Source organism: Protopterus annectens, chromosome 10.part0 (assembly GCF_019279795.1).
Source record: "Protopterus annectens isolate FY-2018-M chromosome 10.part0, PAN1.0, whole genome shotgun sequence".
In the NCBI taxonomy this organism is placed as follows: domain Eukaryota; kingdom Metazoa; phylum Chordata; order Ceratodontiformes; family Protopteridae; genus Protopterus; species Protopterus annectens.
Genome location: NC_056744.1, coordinates 1,683,404,048 through 1,683,430,571, shown reverse-complemented (window position 1 = coordinate 1,683,430,571; position 26,524 = coordinate 1,683,404,048).

Sequence of the window (26,524 nt, the reverse complement as noted above, 5' to 3'; positions counted from 1 at the left end):
TTTTGATGAAACTGAACAGTTTTAGATTTCAGTGATTGTGTCATCAAGCCATCATTTCTGTTTCTGAAAGTTTTCCCTCAAAGTTTTCAAGCTCTCTCTCTCTATATGTATGTATGTATATATATATATATATATATATATATATATATATATATATATATATATATATATATTCTGGATCAGATCCGATCCATCGGATCCATCTCTGCCTTTTACAAAAGCTCAAAGACTTCAGCAAAGCTCGTGGGCATTCTACTTTACCCATACTGCAGTTCCCTAACTTCCTCAGATCTCGTTTGCCACTCAGAGAAAGACATGGCTCTTTCAGCAAACTCTGGGCTAAGTGACAATTTTTGTTTATAATTTTCTATTTCTCTTAAAATCTTTATGTAGTATTTAGTTAGTAAATTCCTTACCCTTTTGATGGCCGTTTTAGAGGACGTATTTCTGAGAGTGTGTGTTGTTCCCCTTTCATTCTTCACCCTTCCTATGTCCGTTTAAATTAGAAGACGTTCATTGGTGTGTGTGTGTTAATTCTTTTACTGTAGCTGCTTAAAAGTTTTTCTAATTATGTCTCAAGAAACAGAAAGTAAACCCTTAGGATTTAAGAAATGTGAGCAGTGTGGGAAGAAAATGCCCCTAAGTAATACACACAGTTTGTGTGTATTACTTGGGGCCCTTACACTTACAAGAATCATGCTCCATTTGTCATGTATTTAGCCAAAGGACTCTAATGGAGCATAAAAATAAGCTTATTTTAATAGGATGACTTAAAATTCCTTTTTCTGAGGCTATTTCTCCAGAGCTCACAGTCTCTTCTAAGTTTTCCAAATTGGACAAGTCACAAAAACAACATTCTTCAACTCCAAACTCTTCTTTGGAGCCAAAAGAAAAACTTCCTAAGCTCTCCTCTCCTTTAGATTCCTTGGAGCTGACAGTTGCGATCAGATCTGAGAGGTTCTCTGAGCAACATGAGCCTTTGGCTCCGACCTCTTCGGCTCCTACAGAATTTAGATATTGGAGCCATACTCTGTCATTGGAGCTGATACCTTCTCAGCTCCCATCTTCTTTTTTGATGAAGTCCAGGTCTCCTACTTTATCTACCCAGTATACCAGGAGTTTGTCTGATAACGACATGGATAGGATAGTGCAGGGGCTTTTGAAGACACCAACCTTGGCCACATTGTTACTGGAATGGAGCCTAAAGGCATCAGATCTAAGTCCTCCCCATTGGTGCCTCCTCTTTCTTCGACCTGTCTCCTGACTTTGGAGCTAGAAGATTCAGATGTCCAGCTAGTGTCTGTCTCAAATCCTAGACACATTGGTTCTTCAGATCCAATGTCTGCCCTGAATGCTTCTACTCAGTCGGAGCAGGAGTCCTCTAGGAGCCGACACTCACCAGTTGGACCTGGGGAGTGGATTCGGATCTCACCGAATCTGACTGTGCCTCTCGGGGCTTTGGCACGGTTGAGTTCAGATTCTACCTCTGCCTTGGAGCTTCTGTCTTCTGTGCCAAAGATTCCCTTGGCTCTGACAACCCTTTTATCAGATCCAGGGTGTTCTTCGGATCAGGGACAGACTGCCTTCAAGGTTATGAGGAGGGTAATGACTGCACCCAGTCTCAGACACAGTCTACCCAGGATCTTCCATCTACTTCTGGGCTGGTGACTTTACCTATTCATGTACCCCATCCACAGGATGGTAGAGACCCTAGGCCTCAAGACATCCAACAAGGGACTTCCCCCTCTTCTGAAACTTCCCCAGATTACCCCACTGAGGACATCCCTCAAAAGAGGACTTGCAAGAGGAAGCATCTTGACTCCCCAGAGTAGTCAGTCACATCTGATACTGACCTTGATGATGCAGAAGAGTCCCCATGATCACCTCCTGATGATGTCTCCTTCAGAGACATCCTGGAAATGTTAAAAGAGAAGTGACTGGCAGTCTACAACCCCTTCAACTTAGGAGTCAGTATACCTAAAGGCTTTTGGGTCTCACTCTTCCACCTCTTGGGTGACCCCCCCCCCCTTCTGATGAGCTTATTGATTTAATCTCTTGGAAGGCTTGGGAGACCCCAGCATCCATAGAGTCTACTCCTAGGATGCCAAATAAATGTATCACTGCCCCTTGGGACAAGTCTTTTCTTACCAAAGGTGTAGCAGTTGATGCCATAGTCATGGTGGCGGCCACAAAAAGGGAGCTATCTGAGACCAGTCCTTCTATTCATCACCTGAATAAGGATTCTAGGACCATGGATAAGTATGGAAAGTGTATCTTTTCATCAGTGACCTTTGCCTTACAATCACTGAACTACTTAACTCATTTTACTAGATTACAGAGGGACCTGTTAAAAGAGCTGACTGACTCCCTCCAAGAAGCTGTAGCTGATGCAGTGGAAGATAAGGTCACTGCTCAGCTAGCCACGCTAAACTCAGTTGTAAATTCTTCCATGAGGCTCATCTCATATGTAGCAGATGGAATGAGTAGGGCAGTGGGTTCAGGCATCTCTCTTAGGAGACAGACCTGGATGTGTGTTTGTGATTTCATGGAGCCTTTCAAGTCTTACTTCATTAATGCCCCTTTTGATGGCTCCTCTCTTTTTGGGCCCAAGGTAAAAGAAACACTTACCAGGTATGAATAGGAAGGCACAAGACCTTATCTGCCATTGGAGTACATTTTTCCACAACCACTAGACCCTTTCCCAAAGGTCAGAGAGGTAGTGGAAAGATGTCATTCAGAAAATCACAAAGGTCTTTCCAAGACACACAGGGTGAAAGTTCCCCTAGAGGCAGAGGGGGGGATAATAATGGAAGATGCCACCCTCATTTCAGAGGAGATCTGCAGAATCAGGGCTCCAGAGAATCTTTCTATGGTAAGCCCTTTCATCGCTCCTGAAGGGGTGCCCGATTGTCCGCCTCTGGGGACAGTCATGGGAAGATTGTTTCTGCACCTTCATACCTGGCTAAAAATAACAGATGACAAATGGGTGCAGAACGTAATATCCAGGGGTTACTTCATTCCCTTTTCTCTCCCCACTTCCATAAACAAAACAGTTATAGACATTCCACCAAGTCAAAGGGAACAAGCAACCTTTGAAATTCAAAAATTGCTAAGAAATAGAGTCATCCACAAAGTCCCTGTAGACCAGAAATGATTTGGAACTTACTCTAGGTTCTTTTTAGAACCAAAGAAAAAAAGAGACTAGAAACCCATCTTGGATCTCAGCATTCTAAACAAATCTGTCAAAAAGAGCAAGTTCCAGATGGTAACACTGCAGTTGATACTTCCATTTTTGGAAAAAGACAATTGGATGTGTTCTATAGACCTTCAGGACACGTACTACCATATATGGATGGAAAGTTGGTCCAGAAGGCATTTGCACTTCCAGCTAGGAGCCAGTCACTTCCAGTTTCGAGCTCTGCCCTTTGGTCTCACTACAGCCCCCAGAGTGTTCACCAAATGCATATCAGTAGTTGCAGCTCACCTGAGATGCCAAGAATTCTGGGTGTTTCCATTTCTTGACAACTGGTTCATAGCCGCCCCAATGAGACATCTTCTGCTACAGGCCAGGAACTACACTCTAAAACTTTTTTGCTCACTAGGAATTACCAAAAATTACAAGAAATCTGCTCTAGAGCCATGTCAGAGCTCGGTCTTCATAGGAGCAGAAATAGACACAACAAAAATGATAGCAAAACTTCCACAAGACAGAGTGCAAGACCTTAATTTCTGTGTACAAATATTGATCAGAAAGAAATGAGTAAGTAATGGGCAAGATGGCCACCTCAGTTGCCCTCATTCCCCTAGCTCATCTCCACATGAGAATTATTTAATGGTTACTTGCGATGCAGTGGTCAATTCTAGAACTTCCAATGACACAAGATAATAACAAATTCATGTAAGAAGGTTCTTCTTTGGTGGCTTCATTCTCCCCTGGTGGCTCAAGGCCATCTCTTTATTCCTCCCCAACCCCCAAGTGACGGTGACCACGGATGTTTCCCAGATGGGGGGGGCATTATCTTGGAAAGACAGTTTGAGGTGTCTGGCATCAGCAACAGGCCCATTTGCACATAAACATCCTGGTGATGCAGGCAGTTCTAGCATTGCAAGCATTTCAAGATACCCTTCCTGTGGGAACAATTGCAATTCAATCAGGCAGTATGTATGTGGTCTGGTACATAAACAAGCAGGGAGGAACTAGATCTTATCCCCTTTGTTGAGAAGCCCTGAGGGTTTGGCAGTGGGTGACCTCTTCCAACTGCTTTCTAGTAATAATGCATATCCTGCAGAGATCCAACGTAATAGCAGACAAACTGAGCAGAACCATACTATGGCCTCAGGAGTGGTCCCTCAATCAAAAAGTTACGGAGATTTTCCAAAAATGGAACCAGCCTTGCTTTGACCTTTTTCTTTGCCCACGAATACCAAATGCAGCAACTACTTTGCCCTGATCCCCCCTCCAAGGAGCCCCCAAGGGAAGCACTTGTTCACGATTGGCCCTCTGGACTCCTTTATGCATCTCTGCCAATTCCTCTAATTCCCAAATTTTTGCATAAAGCAAGTTTGTTGAAGACAACAATAATCCTAATTGCCCCCTATTGGCCGTGACAAATTTGGTTCCCCTTTCTCTGCCTCATGATCAAGATGAACCATGGATTCCGAACCCTATTCCAGACCTTCTGACTCTTCCATCAGGGATGGTTCATCCCAATCTAACAGTGTAAAACTGACAGCTTTGCTGCTCCAATTTCTCTGATAGCCAGGTTTCCTTCCCTTTCCTCTCCTGTCAGACACATTCTGGTGTCTTCTCATAAGTCATCCACATGTAAACTATGCAAAGGAAAATAGAAGAGATTTGTCTCATGGGCTAACTTTAACCAGTTTGACCCCTTCACTGATCCCATTCATTCTATACTAGAATTTGTGGCTAAGCTCTTCAATGAAGGTGCTGCCACAGCTACTATTAGAATTCAGTTGGCAGCGATTTCAGGCTTTCATATAGGAGAAAATAGATATTGGATCATGTCAAACAGACTTTGTAAAGCATTCTTGAAGGGAACTACAATGCTAAGACACCTGTACAAAGACCTATCCCCCACCGGTATTCTTCCAAAATTTTCAGAATAAAGGATAATACTTGTTATATCTACTGGACTTTCATAGACAGTTATGTTTCTATATACACAGAACTGCAGAACTCAGTTAGTCAGACCAGCTGCTTATTTCTTATTCTAACAACAGGAAAGGTCTACCAGTATGTAAGGTTACCTTATCCAAATGGCTTTCTGAATGCTTTTCCTTCATTTACAATTCTAAAAACAAAACTCTCTCTGCACCTTTCAAAGCTCATTCTACCAGAGCGATAGCTACTTCTGCTGCTTTCCAAACTAGGCTGTCTATGGACAATATCTGTGCTGCAGCCACATGGACAAACCCTCATACCTTTATCACTCATTACAAGGTAGATTTGACCTCCAGGAGTAGAGCATCCTTTGGTTCTATGGTTCTGAGGAATATTCTCTCATGAGCCACCCAAGAAGCAGGTAGCTTGGGATGCAATCCCACAAGTGAAAATAAAGGCGAGATTGACAACATCACATAAAGAAGTTATGTACTTAGCATAACATTCCATGTGTGTTGTCCATCTCCACCTTTATTCTCACAACCCACCCACCATACCCCTGCCTATGCTCCTGGGAGACTGGGTGGTACTAATTAGGTATTAATGGACACTGTATCCTCAGAAACCTCTACCTTTTTAATATATGAATAGCTTTGCTTATAATTGTATTGGTCATGGGCAATCAAGATCTGAGGGAGTTAGGGTACTGCATTATGGGTAAGGTATAATGCCCACGAGCTTTGCTGAAGGCCTCTAGCTTTTGTAAAAGGCGGAGACGGATTGATCCAATCCGACACACAAATGAGAATAAAGGCAGGGATGGACAACACACATGACACGTTATTGTAAGTACATAACTTATTTTTTTTTTTTGCCTGTTAGAGAGTTCTTTGTCCTAGAGAAGACAGTCTGAGATGCTTAAAATCCTAGTTTCCTTGGGGAAAATTATTTATCCATTTAAATATTTCAGGAGTTTTATGATAGGAATTCAAAGCATCCTGATTCTCAGCCATCAGTCCATAGATGAGTTGATTTGCTGCACAAATTTGATAAGGAGAACCCTTATCTTTACTTTAATCTAAAAATGTGTTCCTGCTATTTTGGTATTTCCAAAAGCTTCTGAGGCTGTCAATGTATTTTTAATTCCTTCATTTTATTTACCATTTGTTACCAATTGGAATAGAAGTTGCTAGACTGGAATGGTAAGAGTGCTTACACCTTTTTTCAGCACAGAGAACTCATGAATATTTTTCTCACATGCTTTCTTAGCTATATTCTGTTTTTTTTTTCTCAGATACTAGAAAGTGAAAAATGCTTCATGAACTTTGAAGAAGAGGAGGATTTGTTTACTTTGACTAAGACTGCTGTGTCTGTATACCTTCTGCCACAGCAGTTACTGTTAAAGTAACAAACACCAGAACAAAGACAGACTTACACCATCTAGGTTCAAGTTGATATATTTATTTCATTTAAGCCACAATAAGCATTAACTGACTGATTTTAAAATATTCTGTGTTGAGACTTTATCTTTTACAAAATAAATGCTTTAGATTCCCTTATTGTAAAGCTATTGTTGGGCCGATGGTCTTGCCCATGCCTGACTAGCAGCTCTCCTTTCATTTCCCGCTTCTGCCAATGAAGTTTCCTTAGAAAATCTCCAGATCCAGTCAGTCTCTTCACTTAACTATACTGTTGTCAATGAAATGAGTTCTACATTCTAGAATTTCTAATGTCAGCCTCATGCTGCACATGCAGAAAAATATAGAACAGCCTATAAGGGTAAGCCTATGGATGCCAAGAATCTATACTACTGTGCCCAACATGTGTTATACTAACACATTACATAAATCAGTTTACTTAGATACAACAGTTTACTCTAACAAATCAATTTATTTAAATAGAACAGTTTACTCTAACAATCCCTTTTGTTATTTAAACAACAAAAATAAAACGAAACCATTCATTAAAACAGTTTAGCAGAATCCTCAAAACTCTTCTGTATTTATAATATTAATCTAGTTAAACGTTTTTGTTACAGAAAGCTTTATGCATGTAATAACAGCACCAATTAGGAAAATACTGACAGTAATTGCAATCAATGTGGTAATGATCCATCCAGACCATCCTGAAAACAGACCAGCCAATCATTCCAATCACTACTCCAGGTTTATTTGCGTTACTGTTAACATGTTAAAGTCAGGTACCCTTTTTTGCTGTCTTTTTAGCCTACTAACTTTTAAATGTTGTTTGATTACCATATGTAAAATAGATCCTATGTACACAAATGTTAAAGTTAATAAAGCATTCTTTTTCCATATCTTTTCCTAGCTGGCCTTATTACACACTAACTCTTTGTCTGTTTCTTCCTTTTCTTTTCTTTGATTGAATAATATTCCAAACCAGTAGATCAACATCTTAAAAACAGATGACAATCTGTTATCTCTCTGCCTTTTTGCCCTTATTTTCAATTATTAATTTACACTGATCTCTATGCACTAGAATGCTTTGTTTAACTTTTTTCACATTTTACTTTGCTCACCAATGACCCTATTTGCAGTACAACTTCATATAGCCTTTGCCAGTTACTGTCCCATGGCCCTGACCTGTTGAAATTCTTTACTAAAACCTTTTCCCCACCACCAATTTTTTCTTCTTTTTTTTATATGGGCACTTTAGACTATATGTAAAAAGTTTGTTCTCTTGCTATTCCATCACATACAAGTTGTATGTCCTTTAACCATTTTTGATGCTTTGCCGCTTCCAACAAAGGTCTCTCTGTCCTTACTTCAGGATCAAATGGAAAACTTAGAGGCATTTGTCTCCCTGTCATGACCTCAAATGGTGAGACTTTCATCTTACTATTTGGAGTACCCCTAATGCCCATCAAAACAGCTGGTAAATGAGAAACCCAGTTGTTCACTTTTCAATGCACATTTTCTTTAGTCTCTCCTTAATTGCACAATTCATTCTTTCCACTATCTCATTGGATTGTGGTTGATTGGAAACATGAAACCTTTGCTGAATGCCTAGAACATCACATAGCACATTTAATGTTTTATAAACAAACTGTGGACCATTGTCCAACTCTATAAGTCTTGGCCGACCCTAATATACAAAAATGATTTTTCAAAGCGCCTCTGCTGTAGCTTTAGCTGTTGTAGTCTTGAAGTAACTTCCACCCATTTCAAAAAACATGCACTACAACCAGTAGATATCTGTAACCCCCCTTGGCTGATGGCAGTTGTCCTGGATAATCAATTTGAATGGCTTTCATTGGGCCATCTACTGCCGGAACTGTATGCATCTGTGGTTTTCTTGTTATGGGATTTGTTTGTAAACAAATCAGACATTCATCCTGTACTACCTGACACAACTTGTTTAGCTTTGGGAGCCAGTATTTTTTCCTTTACCACCTTTCATAGCTTTTCTTTTCCTATCTGCCCCAATAGTTTGTGATTGAACCTTTCAAACTGTTTCGCCAAACCATAAGGGAAATAAGGTAACTGTTCCCTTAGGGTCAGGTATACATAATATTGCTTCATTCCTGTATCATTACTTAGCAACTTGCACTGTTTTAATTCTTCCTCAATTCCTTTTTCTTTTTGTACCTCACTCAGATCTACCTGTAGTGCATCGTATTCTGCTACCTTTTTATTTATTGCTACCTCTGAGAACTGTAGTTCACTCTCTGTCTCCTCAGGGTATAGTGGGTAACTCGTTTCTGCTGCTTGTGTGGCTTTTGCATCTGCTAAATCATTACAATGCCCATCCACATTGTTTTGTTTTTGATGCGCTTTTACCTTTAAAATGCTCAACTGCCCCTACAGATTATGTTTTTGTATGATATCCCACATATCTTTTAAAACTTGAGCGTGCTTTAAAGGATTTCCAGCCCTATCATCAAATCATGTTCTAGCCCACGTGGCCATGTGTAACCTTAATGAGTTTACTACATATGCACTGTCACTATAAATATTAACTGGATTATAGTGCTGCAGTATATATTTTATTGCTTCTAACTCAGCTGTTTGAGCTGACATGTGACCTGGTAATTTAATGAGTACTTTTCCATGCCCCTTCTTTGAGCCTACAGTTGTGAAACCTGTATATTTTCCATTTTTCCAAAATCTCACCCTATCTTTGTAGACAGTGGGTATTCTAGAATCGAACTCAGGCTTTAGAGGAGACTTTTTTGGTCTCCCAATACTTTTCATGCAATTGCGTTCTTTTCCTACGTAATTTGCTAGCTTTTACATATAATATTTATCTGCCACTTCAGTGTGTTTCTTTTTCATATTAAGTGTGGTTAGCCATTTTGAGAATACTGTTTGGATCAACCCTTCCATTATTTTTTCCATTTCTGTCATATACGGTAAAGTTTTAACTGTCTGATGCGGGGTTTGAACTATTATATTTGAAAATGTCGTCAAATACTCAGTTTGCTTAATCCTCCAGTAAATTGCCAGCAGTTGCTGTATGCAGGGATGATATCCCTTTTCCACTGGTGTGCATTTCCCAGTACAAAATGTAAATGGTCTTAATTTTTGCTCCATTCCCAGAGACTTCCCTAAGGGCCACACCTGTAGTAAAACTACAGATATGGTTTCAGGACCTGCTGCTGCTTGCAAGAAAAAAATAACCTTGCTATTTGGAGCTATCAAGTCCATAGCATGTGCTAACTGTTGCTTCAACATTTTGAAAGCCTCTTCATCTATGAATCCCTAGTGCAACATTATGGACATTTTTTGTTACCCAAACATCTTGTACAGTGGTGCTGCCACTGCTGCATAATCCTCAATAAATTCTCTGTTGTAATTCATGATTCCCATAAATCTGTCTAAATCTGCCACCCTCAAAGGCATTGATAAGCCTAATATTCCTTCTACCTCTGTTTACAAGGCATCCTGCCTGTAAAGAGACAAAACAAAAAAGAAAATGCTGATAAGTGGTAAAACATCAACTAAAAAGACGCAGCTACCAATGTAAGGTAAAACATCAACTAAAAAAACACAGATAACGCTGTAACTGGTAAAACATCAACTAAAAAAACAGATACCACTGTAATTCTGAAGGTGGTGTTATAGTTCCCCAAAATTTTACTTCTTGCCGAATGAACTGTATTTTTGACTTGCCCATAGCACCTTCTTTAGATGCCTGTAATGTTCCTCAACTGTTGTCATCTGCATCAAAATGTTCTCGGTGTAATGATTTACATTATCTGGCAGCTTTGTTTTTTGCAACACCTGTCCTAGGATTTGTTGAAAAATCACTGGGCTATATTGAAATCCTTGAGGCAACCATGCCATCATATACTTTTGTTTTTCAAAAGTGAATACAAACATTTCACATTCCTTTTCTTGCAAAGGAACAGTGAAAAATCCATTTGCCACATCAGTAACTGAAAACCACTTACTAGTGGGTTTAATTCTTGCTGACAATTCTGGAACTACAGGTATCAGATGAGCCCTTGGGATTGTGCAATTTTTTACCTTCCTAAGATACAGGACCAGTCAGTAGCTGCCATCCTTCTTTAACACTGGCCATATAGCAGAATTTGTTGGACTATGTCCCTTTTTAATAATGCCTACCTGCTCCCTTTCTTGAATGCACTTCCTCTTATCATTTTGAGCCTCTGTTGGAATTGGGTACTGTTTTTAAAAGCCAGAATAAAATCATTTAGACTACCTGCCGCTATGGCCTCCTTTAGTTTACCGCAATCTGTTTTGGATTTTGCCCATAAATCTTGAAAAGCGCTTTCCAATTTTTCCCACATTTCCATTTGCTCATCTGACATCTCCACCTCAATTCTTTCCTTTTTGTCTATTTGATCTACTTCTGTTACCATGTATTGTGCATATTCAATCTCCTTTGGTCCATGCACTGCCCTCCATAGAATCCTGTTTGAGAAATCTATCACTATTCCCAGCTTTGATAATATATCTATCCCTAAAACAGTCGTACCACAGCTAGGATGCAACAAAAAGGTTGCCTTGAGTGGTTCTCCATCCTCTTCAAATCTAATGTCAGCTGGTTGACTACTGATAGCTACTATGGAGTTTCCAGTGAATCCTGAGGTAACTGTTTTCTTTTGAAGATGTATTTTTAATCTTCCATTTGTTACTGAGATTGCCGCTTCAGTATCTACCAGAAGGTTTTGCCATGGTATCCCCTCTACTCACATGTTGACCAGTGGTCTCCCATCACCACCCAAAGTAAAAGAGAATAACTGGGTGATGTGGGCAGGGACACACACCCGCTTCTGTCCCTCCTGAGGGGGTGGTCTGACATCAAACGTAAATGCACCAAATGAACTGCCTCTGCTTTCCCTTGTTACCCTTCTCTGCTATCTGTTTGTGATTTCTGTAACTTTTCCTGTTGGGATTAGAGTAACGATTCTGATTCCCATCTGTATCTTGTTCTGCTGGATAATACCCCCTTTTCTATTTGCTTACTTTTCCATTTTTATAATGTTGGCAATCTTGTTTTACATGTCCTATCTTCTTGCAGAAAAAGCAGATTACTTCCTTACTTTCCCTGCCTAAATCATCTCTTCCTACTTGAGGATGGGCCAATGCTGTTCTTTCCCCCCTTTCGGGCATCACTCCACATTCTTCCTCTTCCTCACCCAATTACATATACCTTGCTCTTCATGCTCTCATCTTCCTCAATACAAAAAATGTTTTGCACTATAAACTGCTTACCATCAAATTTCTGTCCTTTCATCAGTCTAGTCACCACTTCCTCCAGTGTTTTGGAGCCTTCCTTGTGAATACACTTAATGTTGCATGGTACTCCCTAAACCTGTTCTAGAAAAGTATGGATTAATTGCTTTTAGATGGCTTCCTCTTCCATTTCCTTATCCTACTTATCTTGCACTATTGGATAAGCCATTTTAAAATGTTCTGCCTGTACCTTTAATCTGTCAGAGATTGTAATGTTGAAATTGTCTAACAGCTTAGTAGTTAATGGCTGTCCCGGAGTGTATGAGAACAAAACTGCCCTCATTCTCTGTATAGGTGTGGAGACCTGTAACTTGTTTGCCTGTATGTATTTAGCAAAACATTTTGGTATAAAAACAAAATATTTTCCAATGGTTCCAATCAATCCATATCCCCCGCATGTGTGACCCATTCTTTAAAAGCTACCATGTTGTAGAAAATTAAAATTTTCTCATTCCATTGTGGGATTACCTGTAGTTGATATAAATCGGTCAATGTATTTACTAAATTTATGTCTTCTCATTTGAAATGAGGTATGCTTCTAAGTTGTACCTACAATTCCCGTATTTGTTGCAGTAACTTTGCATTTGCTCTATTGCATTTTTCATTGTCCATAACTGTCTGCAATCTAAAGCTTCTCTCTGCCTAATGTCATCCTCTGCCATTTTTAAGTTTGCTTTTATGGCAATGATTTCATCCTCCCCTTCTTGCATTCTTTCCTGCAAAGATTGTAATGCAGTTTATAAAGTAGTTAGAAGAAAAGGTGTAGCCTCAGTGTACTGCTTAAGCTCTGCATCATATCTCTGCAGATGTCCTTCCATTCTTATGTTGCAGTATGCATAACAGTAGGAAGGTGCTGCCTGCAGTGCCACCGTCTGGCCAGTATACCAAAGTCTTTGTATCAGGAAGGTACGTGTGATGTCCCTTACCAGGGCCATAAACCGACATTGTGTATAAAAGTGACATCTGCACGTACCCTCATCAGAATTTTTCTGCTGCAGTGAACATTGGACACCTGTTTGACAGTTCAACAAGCAGATTGCATTTCTTCAGACAACCAAATACGATTTAGTTCAAGACCAGACAACCGCTTTTTCGACCGATACAGATAAGTGCCCTGTTGATTTTTTCCTTACTTTGATTACAGTTTAGACTTACATGTCAGCTAGAAAGGGAAGTGTGCCTGTGGGAGACAAATTCCTCACAAGGACATGCACGAGAAGTGGGTATTTTGCTTAGGCGAGGCCCACGACCATATGTCCTGCCCTATTTGTAAATCGTTCTTCCCCAAACTCTCTGTAGCCACTTAGTGGCATTGAAGTTGTATTTAGAGAACCAAAGACTACATTGTTTAACACTCTGTATGGAAGGAGGAGTAGGCCCATCCAACAATCCACCAAGGAAGAAGGCCAAGAAATTCAGGGTGGAATCCCAAGCTGCACCTCAAGCATCCAAGCACATTCCAGAAACACTTGAAAACCCGGAATCTGCTCAGATGATGGTTACCAAAGCAGGCCCGGGAGCCTTAATGGAAGATGGATGCCAGAAACTGCTTGTACGTCTGCTGAGGCAATTCAGCTATCAGAGTCTGATGGCGAAGAGGAACCATGACTCACACAGTTGGAAGGCTCTGCTTCTCCTTTCCCTACTAAGCAGATGTCCACCACTATGCTTTCTCCACTGACTATTTCCTTGAAAAGGAAACAAAAAATTAAGTACCCTGAACCTTAACCTGTGCCTGGTTGGGAAGTGTTCTCTCAAAGTCTATTTAAGACCTTTCAGGCCCTACAGACATAACAGCTTCCCCCTACTCTCTCACCTCAGCCACGCTTACATGTATCTGAGGAAGATTGCTCCTCTTCTGAGGAATCCTTTTCTTATGAAACTTAAATAGAATCCCTAAGGATTTCATTACCCCAGAGGAGGAGGATTCTAGTTCTCCTGAATCCCCAGGAGAAGAATTTACCTTTGGGGACAACGCTATCTCCCTCATGAGGGGACATTTTAAGTGGCAGGTTTCAGAGGTCTCTGACTCCAAGAAAAGGTATTTTGACTTTTTGCAAATGGAGCAACCATCTCCTTCTGCTGTACTTCCCTTACTACTTGCCTTTCAGGATGCCTTCCTGGCTGCTTCTCAGTCCCCTGACTCACAACCTCCAGCAGCTAAATGACCAGACTAATTCTATAAGGTCCCCCAGGACACACAGCTTCTATTTAGAAACCCACCAGCAGATCCAGCTGTTATAGCTGTTTCTGCAGACAAAACTTCAAGGCAATTAACTTCTGCTGCCCTTTACCTAACAGATAAAGATAGTAAATTTTTGGACAGACTGGGGAAAAGGTATATACCTCCTCTACTCTGGCCATTAGGGCCTTGAACTACCAAACACACATGGCTAGGTATGTTTTAGATAACATTTCCAAAGCCTCTACCCTGCTGTCTGAGGTACAGGATTCCCCTATTAAAGCCCAAGTGAATTCCCTTCTCTCCACAGCATCCCAAGTGACCAGGCACTCCATTAAGTGCAGTTACAATGCTGTGGAAGCCTCATCTAAATCATCTGCTTCAGGATCAGTACTAAGATAATACTCCTGGGTAAGGCTTCAACCTCTCTCCATGGATGTTCAGACAAAATTACTGGATGCACCCTTGGACAATAAAGCCCTTTTTGGACAGGCTTCTGCTGAGCTTCTTAAATCCCTTCAAGAAAAGGGAAAAGAATTACAGAACCTCAAACATCTTTTGGTATCCCCTATCCCTAGATACCACAGAAATTACCCACAGAAGCCATTCTTTGTTAGAAGGCAGTCTTTTCACTCAGCCGCTCAATCAAAGGGACATAGACAGCCCAGGAAAAGTTCTACTCCCAGATTTCCCACCGGCTCCTCCACTACATCATTTTGGAGTCAGTCTGAGTAATCCAGACCACCTCCACTGTGACTCACCCTCCTTGCATCCAGAAACACCCTTATCCCTTCACCTCACCCTCTCCCTCACCTCCTGGCAGAGAATGACAGCAGAACAATGGGTCCTCTCTATCATTCAGAGAGGATATTTCATGACCTGGTGGATGCTCCCACCTTTCCAAGGTATCCCTCAACCACCAAGAAACCAAATCCACCTATTTCCAACCATCATTCAACAACTCCTAACTCAAGGCACCATACAACAGGTGCCCACCCCCCATAGAAGCACAGGTTTTTACTCCATAATATTTCTTGTACCAAGAAATGACGGTCCTTGGAGACCAGTCCTAGACTTATACTTCCTAAACCTCTTCTTCCATATTCCCAGCTTCAAAATGATCACCTTACCCCTTCTGTTACCACTAATTCCCTCACAGGCATTCATGGTAGCCCTAGACCTGAAGGATGGCTACCTCCAAATTCCTATCCATCCAAATTACAGGAAATTCCTCAGATTTGCCATAGGCTCCTGTCATTTTCAATTCTCTACCTTGCCCTTTGGTTTGGTCTCTCCACTGCCCCTCAAGTGTTTACAAATTGCCTAGCCCCCTTCATTGCTCACTGCAGGACCCAGGGTATACAGATATACCCATACTTAGGTGACCTTCTCATCCTTCATCAAGACTACCAAGTTCTACTACTTCACCTACAACAGGTGTCTTCCACCCTAACCCAATTGGGGTTCACCCTAAATCTAGAAAAATCACACCTAATCCCCACACAGGATTTGGTTTTCTTGGGATGCAGAATCAGAACAGACTGCATGAAAGCCTTCATCCCAGACCAAAGGATCCAGAACCTCTGCCTTTATTTCAGTCAGATCCTTACACAATCCTCTTTGACAGTTCAGACATTCCTGAGAATGTTAGGCCACATGGCATCCCTCATACTCATGTTACCTCTGGCAAGACTCCAAATGTGCAAAATCCAGTGGGTCTTATAGAATCTATGGAACCAACACTCCCAACCCATGGACTCACCTCTTCCACTGTTCCTGTGCTTAAAAAACAAAATCCAGTGATCCTGCAACTCAACCTAGGGACCCACCTTCAAGTTCCAGCCCTACAACAACAGGTCTTCACAGATGCTTCATAACTCGGGTGGGGTGCAGTGCTATTAACAAACCAACAGCAATTCACGGTTCAAGGCAAATGGTCCACTCAAAGGCAAAAGGACCACACCGACATCAAGGAAATGAGGGCATTGCTTTTAGCCCTTCTAACATTCAAACCCTGTATCCTACCAGGAACCCTGAAAGTAATCACAGACAATATGACTGTCCTGTGGTACATCAACAAGCAAGGGGAGACCAGGTGCTACCCACTATGCAGCTTGACCATCCAGATATGGAACTTAGCTGTTTCCCTCCAGGTCCACCTGATAGCAATGTATGTCCCCTCAACAGAGCATGTTATGACAGACACACTCAGCAGAACCTCTGCCCCGTCTCATGAATAGATGCTTCAGAGAGATATTTTCCTGGACCTGATACACAGATGGGGTATTCCACAAGCAGACCTCTTTGCCTCCCCACTGAACAAGCAGATGCCCAGCTTCTGCACAAGGGATCCACACCCACAATCTTGGAAAGTGGATGCATTCTCCTTTTCATGGGAGGGAAGGTATCTTTACGCCTTCCCTCCTTTCACACTAATTCAGAAAGTCCTCCTGAAAATTCAGTAGGACAAACCTAAAATCCTACTGGTGACTCCCTTTTAGCCCATACAGCATTGGTTCCCCCTCCTACACTCTCCAGCCAAGGGCAATCACCATAGGTCACACAGGACAAGGTATCCCTACTCAATCCACAGGTGAACAACCTGAAATTGACCTTATGGGTGATAGGATTCTAATCCCTTACAGACACCTATATTCAGAGGACGTACTCAGTGTTCTGAAGGAGGCCAGAAAACCTAGTACTAGAAGAAACTATGTATCAAAGTGGCACAGATTCTCCAAGTGGTGTCAAAGGAATAAGCAGGACCCTCTTACTACTCCGATACCAAGGGTCCTGTCCTATTTGTGTGAGCTACTTCACTCAGGACTAACCTATTCTTCAGTCAAAGTCCACTTGTCTGACATTTCTACCTGTCTGCCCATTACTCCCCCTCTGGCATCCAGACTGGAGGTCAAGCTTTTTCTGAAAGGAGTTCTCCACATCAGACCCCCCAGGATACCCATTCTCCCTCCTTGGGACCTAAATTTCATTTTAGAAAAACTAACCTTACCCCCTTTTTAACCAGCTCACTTAGTTTCCCTGAAGCTATGCACCCTGAAAACAGCTCTGCTAGTAGACCTTACCTCCACCAGGAGGGACTCAGAGATACAAGCCCTTATGGCCACCTTTCCTTACCTTGTTTTCCACAAGGACAGAGTGGCTCTCAGGACCAACCCTTCCTTTATGCCTAAGGTAGTTAATAAACTTTCATTAAATCAAACCATTAATGTACCAGTTTTCTACCCTCATCCACACAACTCCTCAGAAAGGAACCTACATTCCCTGGATGTACACAGACAACTCAGATATTACTTAGACAAAACTAAGTCTATTAGGAAATCTGAGTAATTATTCAATTCCTTCCATCCCAGACCTCAAGGGAAGGCTGTCTCAAAACAGACCATTTCCTCATGGATCTCCAAATCCATTTCCTTGTGCTACTCCCATCATGGGGAATCCTTGCAATGTCATGTTAAACCTCACTCTACCAGGGCACCTGCCTCCTCTACTGCCTTTTTCAAAGGCATGGACTCCACCTCCATTTTAGAGGCAGCCACTTGGACCTCAGTACACACCTTCACCAAGCACTACAAGCTGGACATGGCATCTCGAGCAAGACCAGGCTTTACCAGGACAATCCTCCAGGGCCTAGCTGATCACAGAAACCCTTCCTCCACCCAGATTCATACTTCAAGCTCTGGTACTCTCCCTACTGTTATGAATACTGCAACATGAGAATAGAAGGACATAGCATAGTTGTGTAAGAACTTACCATAACCTTAGATGTCCTTCTCTTCCATGTTGCAGTATTCAGTCCCATCCACCTACCCCCTGTTTCTTACTAACCACAACTCCATGAACTACCTGTGGGTAATAGTCATCATCTTCACCAGTCTCAACTTTCCTCTACACAGCCAAGCTACTGCCCTGGGCCTGGCCTACATGTAAGTCTAAAAGTCTCTTACTAGGACCCTCCTTGATAATCCACAGGAACACTACTGTATGCAGCAAAACAATTCTGAAGAGGGTACGTGCAGATGTCACTTTTATACTCAACATCGGTTTATGTCCCTGGTAAGGGACATCACACATACCCTCCTGATACAAAGACTTTGGTATTCTGGCCAGACAGTGGCACTGCAGGCAGCAACTCCCTACTGTTATGAATACTGCAACATGGAAGAGAAGGACATCTAAGGTTATGGTAAGTTCTTACACAACTCTTTTTTCCTTAAAGCTTTGTGTCAGCTTATTTAACTTTCCTACTGTCACCTGTTTTATCTTCAGCTTTAGCTGCTTCTGACCATTTCAAGCAATACTGTTCAATAAAGGAGTTAGAATTGGAGCCTGGAAACCCTTATATTTTGTGTTATATTACTGAATGTCTCTCAGTGGTTTGGTTACTGGCATCACTTAAACTGCAGCATCTGGTTCTGTTTCTGGTAACTGCATGATGCACTGACACTTCTGACAGATTAAGCATATCAACACATTCCTGACAATATAACATAGTGGCACTATTAACTTTACACATGTAGGTAGTGATTTTGATTTTTGTACACACATATACCATATGAGAGAAACACTAAAAGATGTGAAACTAATTGTACATTTTGTATATTTTTACAGCAAGGTCATAGTTTTTATTGCCCTTATTTAAAGAAAATCATTAAGACCAGTGCAGGGGTGACTGTAACACTACAAAAGTAATTTACAGGGCACAGTGCAATGAATGTGATGCATTCTATGTGGGCAAGACTTAAATAAACTCAAGCATAGGATTTCATATCATCTGTCAGAAATCTGCTCTGGATATAAAAATAATGCACTAGCCAAACACATTTTTCTTCATAAAAGACACACAGGTTTTAAGTTCCAGATCATGGATCGCATAGTCATGGGTGATCTTGAAAGAGACATCCCGAATATTCTGGAGAAACATGAACTCGTGTGGCAATTAAAGTTGAACTCTTTTAGGAAGCCTGGAGTAAACTACTGCTGTTCAATTAAAAGTGCACTGGAACTTAGAAAATTGTCACATTGTTTACACGACTAATTTTATTTTATTCTACCAGTTGGTTTTAAATACCATTTTAAATCCGTTGTAATTTAAGTGTATATTTTGTTTCCATCATCATACATTTATTCTTATTATTTTTTCTTTTTCTGGTTCTCTTTTTTCCACTTTATTCAAAATGGTGTGTAATAACAATACTAACTAATTATACAATTATATATATTTTTATAAATGGTTTTTAGGGTTCTTGTACACAGACCTGAAGAATTCTAGAAGGACGAAAGTGATCTTTAACAATAGGCTATGAAAATAGAATATGATTTTTACAATTGATTTCTTACATGCAAAGTGTATATGTATATTTTTATGTCTATTTTTTGATTGCCAAATGGACTAAAGTTGATATATTTCCAACCATGTTGTATATTGTCTTGGATAAAATCACAGACTTAATAATCTACCTAATAATTTGGTTAAATAAGAGGTACCACATCATTATACATTTTATTTAAAGTACATAATGGTTATATTGTTATGACAGCTACTAAGTAAGGCAGGACCAGCTCGAATGTCATACTGGTGGGGGAAGGGATGTGAATTTAACATGTGTACCAATAGTACTTTGTTATACAGCACAATAAACCAATCCCTTGCCTGATAAAAAGTATATATATATTTAGAAAGCTTGTGAGGAAACTATTACTCTATTTTTGTTTTACTTGGATCACTTGTCTGTGAACTTAATAAAGGATTTTCAATTGGAAACCGACTGCCTGACTTGCTTGGATTACTTTCAAATACTTAGTAATTCTGTACAATTATATATTTTTTATTATTATTATTTTTTTTTTTTACTTAAGACGAGTTTAAGTTCGCTACTTTTACGACTTTTGTCTAATCTGATTAATATACAGTGATTAACTAGTGATATATGGACTGAAAATCTTCCACACAGAGAAGTTTCTTACACTGTTTTGATTTTTGTACATACTGATCAAAACCTACCAGAATTTTAGCAAGACATGCAAAATCAACTTAACTGTGTTTAACAAAATCGTCATTTTACTTGATTTATATCATACCATTTCATTAAAAAATCCCATACATCTTTAAAACTTAATATCTATACTAACTGTGATGACCCCCTAATTAAACCCGGGGCAGTAATTAAGGAGCTTTAGACTCACCACTGTCTTCTGTAAGGGAGCATCACTGAAAGCAGGGATTGAACACACAATTTCCCCTAAGGGTACACTGAGAACAGGCTCCAAACCTGGGACTGAAAGATTTGTTTCACTCCAGATCCCCAAATGAGTCTTCATACTACCCACTGCAGAGCACTGTGTCCTAGTTTTAGGTATTTGACACACTCAATCTTAAATATTTGATATTCACACATACAAACACTCTTGGGAAAGACTGGCACAGATTTACTTGCCATATCCTCTTTTCCAAATTATACGGTGATGCTGCCACCAGTCAAAATATCACAATACCCTTCAAAAGGGGTATTCAATTATATTGGGTAAAATAATTATTGATATGTAAGGTAGCATGTAATCCAAGCAGTAAGGCTTTTCGGAGTGGTACTGGTGTTATCACAATAAGCATAAACACTCTCAGGTTACTAAAAGTACTTTCTAAATAACCCGGCACAATAGTAGGTTCTAAAATATTTAATAAATAAACATGATTTAAAACATTAACATAAAAGGCACAGTAGCGATGCAGGCAGTAAACACTGTGCCTTTAATGGTTTATCTGTTTTTGGCGCCTTTTTTGACATATAAGGGTGTACAAGACGGGGGGTTCTTTTGGTCTGAAGAACCCTATCCAGGTGAAAGCGCTTACCACGTCTTCTGTTTGTATCACAATAAATCCGAATTTTAAAGTTCATGAAGCAGCATTTTTTTCAGCTTTGTTTTCTGCATTTTGGTTAGTGCTGTGTTTACTGCCTGCATCGCTACTGTGCCTTTTATGTTAGTTTATGTGCTTGGACTGAGTTTGGCACAGGTAGCGTTAGTCCTGTGGGGAGTGATATTTCTTGGACTTATTTTTACATATTGCTGTTTTCACCCCCTTGGGAGCATGGCAGGTGTTGCTGAGCAATAAGTGGAATTGCCTTATGTACCAGAATGAGGTACTCCTACAAACATTGATCGTTTCTCTGTATGTGTATCAGGTACTGTGAATCCCTTGATGTTGTTTGAAGGAGTCAGAGAGGAGGGTGTTGTGATCTCTGCTGAGCCGTTTGATAGTGTTGAGTTGCGAGCAACAGTTGCAAGAAAGGAGGCTGGTTTTATGACGTTGGCACTGCAGCTCTTAAATGAAACTCTTTATTTACAGATGAATGGTAAGCGCTTTCACCGGCACCAATACGCCAGCTTCTTCAGACCAAATTCAAACAAGTCAAACACAGTCCCCACTCATTTTATATATTTACAGAAACATCCAATTAGTGAATAATTGATTAATGACCATGCAAATTAATGAAACAAGATTTTTCTTAAAAAACCCTTTGACACTTAAAAAGGTCATTATTTAAAAGGCAACCAACTTCCTTAAATTAATTGTGCATATAAAATAAGTAAAATACAAAATAAATTCAGCATGTACCTTAATAATCATTTTATAGAATGCTGAATATTATTTAAAAATAAATATAAACAAATATTACCCTTAGTTATTTATATCCACAAGACATTTTTATATTTCTATATATCTTACTAACCAACACCTATTAAAACGACCAGATGGATGAATGAATGAATAATATCTCAATACCATACATGTAATGTTGAGATGTACTTGAAAATAATTTGTTCCTAACTAAAATATATTCATAAATATTAAACTATTAATAAATTAATTTATTAATAAATTTATTTTACTATGAATTCATCTATTTAAAGCTTTTGTAAAAACAGTGGTAGATTTAAAGATATTTGTTCGCAAATTGAATTTAACTTGCGAGTTAGGGCAAAATATGAGTCTCATACAAAAACTTAAGGTATCTAGTCTGTTTAACCCACCCCTACAACCTGTGTTAGCTTTATTTGAAAAATGCTGTGAGATGGACCTCCGACATTTTTTATCCAGTAGTTCTGTCCAATATAAAAATAAAAAATGTAATATAGACAAGAATGAAAAAGATCTTCTGAATTTGCTAACTACTAGTAGGGTAAGAGTTATGAAACCTGATAAGGGTTAGTCTTTATGGACCAGGTGGATTATGAGAATAAAATGCTCGCACATTTGGATAGTAAAACTTATGTGAGTGCGAGTTTGAATGAGCTTAATGGAGCCTATAATAAAATTAAGGGCATTTTGAGTGACCTCTTTTTAGAGGGTAGGATAGATGTGGATGTATACCATTTCCTTACTATGCCAGCTCCCATTGTACCATCTTTGTTTGGCTCACCTAAAATACACAAAGATGTATTTAATCCACCTTTTAGACCTATAGTAGATGGAAGGGGCTCCATAACGTATGGTTGTGCCAAATTCGTGGATCATAAATTGAAACCTTATATTGCAACAGAGGCACAAATATGTCGGGATTCCTGGCAATTTTTGACATACATTAACAACTTAGATTTTAACGACCAATACCTATTCTTGACTGTAGATATTAAAGATCTTTATACCTGTATCCCACATGACATAGGTTTGGAATGGGTTAGAGAGTTTCTACTCAGGAAGGGCATGGAATATCAGGAAATTGATCTTATTGAGATTTTGTTGGAAATCATTTTGGGTATCAATTTTGTTTTATTTACAAACAAAATGTTTCTCCAGAAGAGTGGTATTGCCATGGGTTCACCTTGTGGGGACAGTTACGCTAATCATGCTCTTGCCCATTGGGAAACTACATATTTGTTCAACTGTTTAACCTATAAAGAACATGTCGCCTGGTACACTAGATACCAAGATGACATGTTCTTTTTGTGGAAAGGCCCAAAACATACCATCAATCCATTTATCCTAGAATTGTCTAGTTTTACCTCATTTTTGGAATTTACTCATCAGGTGGAAGAGAACAAGGTTAATTTTTTGGACATTTGTTTGAGCAAGGACATGGTTAAGGGTCAGTTTATATCTACAATATATCGGAAACCCACATATTCCAACATGTTCTTGCATTTTACTAGCTGCCATCCTTTCCATCAGAAAAAAGCTGTGGTCAAAGGACAGATGGTAAGGGCAGCTAGAATGGTGTCCAGATTTGAAGATTTTCAGGATGAATGCACCTTACTTAAATGTATGTTTCTGAAAAGAGCCTATCCTTTGGCTTTATTAGATCAAGTCATAAAGGAGGTTAGTAGGAAAAGGGATTTAGGGTATTTTCAACCTCTAATACAAGATAGACAGACACAGGAGGTTTCATTGGGCTTTCCTGAATTTGGTGCCCCTCCTAAAATGGAGAAGAATCTGGAATTTGGGGCTTTTTTGACCACATATTCTACTGATGCAAACAGGATTAGAGAAATTATGTATAAGAATTGGAACATCATACTTCAGGAGCATGAACTAAATAAGAAAATAGGTCATAATTTATCTGTTTTATTTAGAAGGGGTCCAAATCTTAAGAATTTATTGGAAAGAGTCAAAAGAGTACCAAAAGGGCAATTTGGCACCTTTAAGTGTGGAAGATGCTCACAATGTAAATTCATTAATATCTCTGATTGTGTAACTATTAGAGATAAGAATTATAAAATAGTAGGTCATTTTTCATGTGATTCTCAAGGAGTGGTTTATTGTGCTAACTGCACTCATTGTGATGCATTCTATATTGGAAAGACCGAGCGTAAGCTCAAACAGAGAATTTATGAACATCACTACAATATTGTAAAGGCCAATAACAACAATTCCCTAGCAAGACATATTTTGAAATTTCCAGAGCATAAATTTAAGTTTGTGGTATTACAACAGATTGAGCATAGCCAGGTGGCCCATGGGTTTTGAGACTTGAGGAAGTAGAACTGGAGTGGCAGATAAGAACTTTAGCATATGTATTTCCTGGGCTAAACGAACAAATATCTATTAAATGCCTCCTCAAAATGAAAGCTTTAAATAGATGAATTCATAGTAAAATAAATTTATTAATACATTTTTATTATTAGTTTAATATTTATGAATATATTTTAGTTAGGAACAAATTATTTTCAAGGACATCTCAACATTACATGTATGGTATTGAGATATTATTCATTCATTCATCCATCTGGTCATTTTAATAGGTGTTGGTTAGTAAGATATATAGAAATATAAAAATGTCTTGTGGATATAAATAACTAAGGGTAATATTTGTTTATATTTATTTTTAAATAATATTCAGCATTCTATAAAATGATTATTAAGGTACATGCTGAATTTATTTTGTATTTTACTTATTTTATATGCACAATTAATTTAAGGAAGTTGGTTGCCTTTTAAATAATGACCTTTTTAAGTGTCAAAGGGTTTTTTAAGAAAAATCTTGTTTCATTAATTTGCATGGTCATTAATCAATTATTCACTAATTGGATGTTTCTGTAAATATATAAAATGAGTGGGGACTGTGTTTGACTTGTTTGAATTTGGTCTGAAGAAGCTGGTGTATTGGTGCCAGTGAAAGCGCTTACCATTCATCTGTAAATAAAGAGTTTCGTTTAAGAGCTGCAGTGCCTTTTTCATGGATTTAACAGTTTTTCGTCTTTGTCTTTTTGATTTTATGAAGTTGAAACAACTACAGACCCAACGGCAGCATTTTGAAGTTTGCATCAAAAGGAGAATTGTACCGAGGGGATTAAGAGTAGTGAATATGCCCTTCACGGGTAATTCATACCTGGACTTGCTCTATAAGTGGCAGCAGGCTAACATAGAGGTAAGCCGAAAGTATACGTCACTTTTGAATGAATTCTTCCTACCAGAAGAATATGAGTTAAGAGAAAGTATTAGAGAACAACAGAAGGAGCTGTATTGTCATTTTCTGGCTGATGTTGATAGACTTATTGATTCTACACTGGATACTGTGCAGTTATATGAGAAGCGCTTACTGGCACAAAAACAGCACAAGCTCAAGAGAGACATAGATGACTTTAGGTTAGGCCAGGTCTTCTCTTGGCCGAGGACATATAGTAATGTGCATGGACCTAATGAAGTTGTTTCTATTCAATGGACTGATGCGCCTAAAGGACAAATTCATGATACTAATGTGGATGTTAATATGCCTAAGAATGTAACTGTTGTTAATGCAAGTATGAGTGATGGCTCTACTAATGTATTTTCTATGAGTAATGTGCCCCAGGGTTTGAATGTCCTTGATACGGCTTTTTCTAATGCAGTTGTTTCTGCTGAGTCAGAGCTCGAGGGTTCGACTGTGGTGGGGGTGGGTTCTACTGCTGCCCCCCCAGTGGGCCAATCTGTCATTAGTACTGACCCATTGGGGTGTGTGGCTCAAACAAATCCAAATCTGGAACAGGTGGTTAGGAGGAAGGATTCCAATCATACTATGCATGCAGTACATAGTTCTAGTCATGACAGTGTTGGCACTGTGACTGTCAATCGCCCTTTCCCCATCAATGTAGTTCACAGGGGAGGGGGAGATCGAGATCTATGAGCAGGGGAAGGATGAAGAGGAAGTTGTCAGCAGATGCCCAGGTGAACCAAAACCTCAAGAAAATGTGGGAGAAAACTGGGAGACGTTAATGCATAACATTTCCTCCTGCCCACTCACATCAGATGAGTTAGGGGTACTATCAAAGGGATTGACTTTTATACCTAGTTGTGACAGTAATTATGTTGATACTCTAGTACAGTTTAAGTTATTTATTAGGAATCTGTGCCTTAGATTGAAGTTTAAGAATACACTACAGGTGTTAGATGGGAAATCGTTTAAGAAGCCTAGTGTGTACATGCCAAGGGTACCACCGCTAGTAGCTGCCTTCAGTAAAGTAGTTGAGAATGATCTGTATGATATGGAAAAAAGAGTGGGTAAGTCTAGTAAACAAAAGGGCAGTTTAACTTATGCACAGAGGAGAGCCCTACAACAACTGAGGTGTGATCCCTCCCTTGTCATTATGCCTGCTGACAAGGGGGGTGCCCTGGTAGTTATGGAATCTGAGTTCTATGATGAGGCAATGAGGTCTATGTTATCAGACCAAAGGTTTTACAGTTTGGTAGAATGTAAGATGGTGGATATACATGTCCATAGAATACAGATGGTTATGGATGATTTGATTAAGACCAATGTTATTACGAATGAGTTGTATGAATATTTGTTTGTTAGTAATCCCCTCCTGCCAGTGATACAGGGTCTTCCTAAGATCCATAAGGACAGTGTGTGTCCACACATGATGCCCATTGTTGTGGGCAGGGGATGGATCATGGAACCATTTTCATTGTATGTGGAGAGTTTTCTGCACCCAGTGGTTGACGCAAATGTTTATATTTTAAGAGACACGAAACAGTTCCTGTTGGATTTGTATGAGTCTATGAGA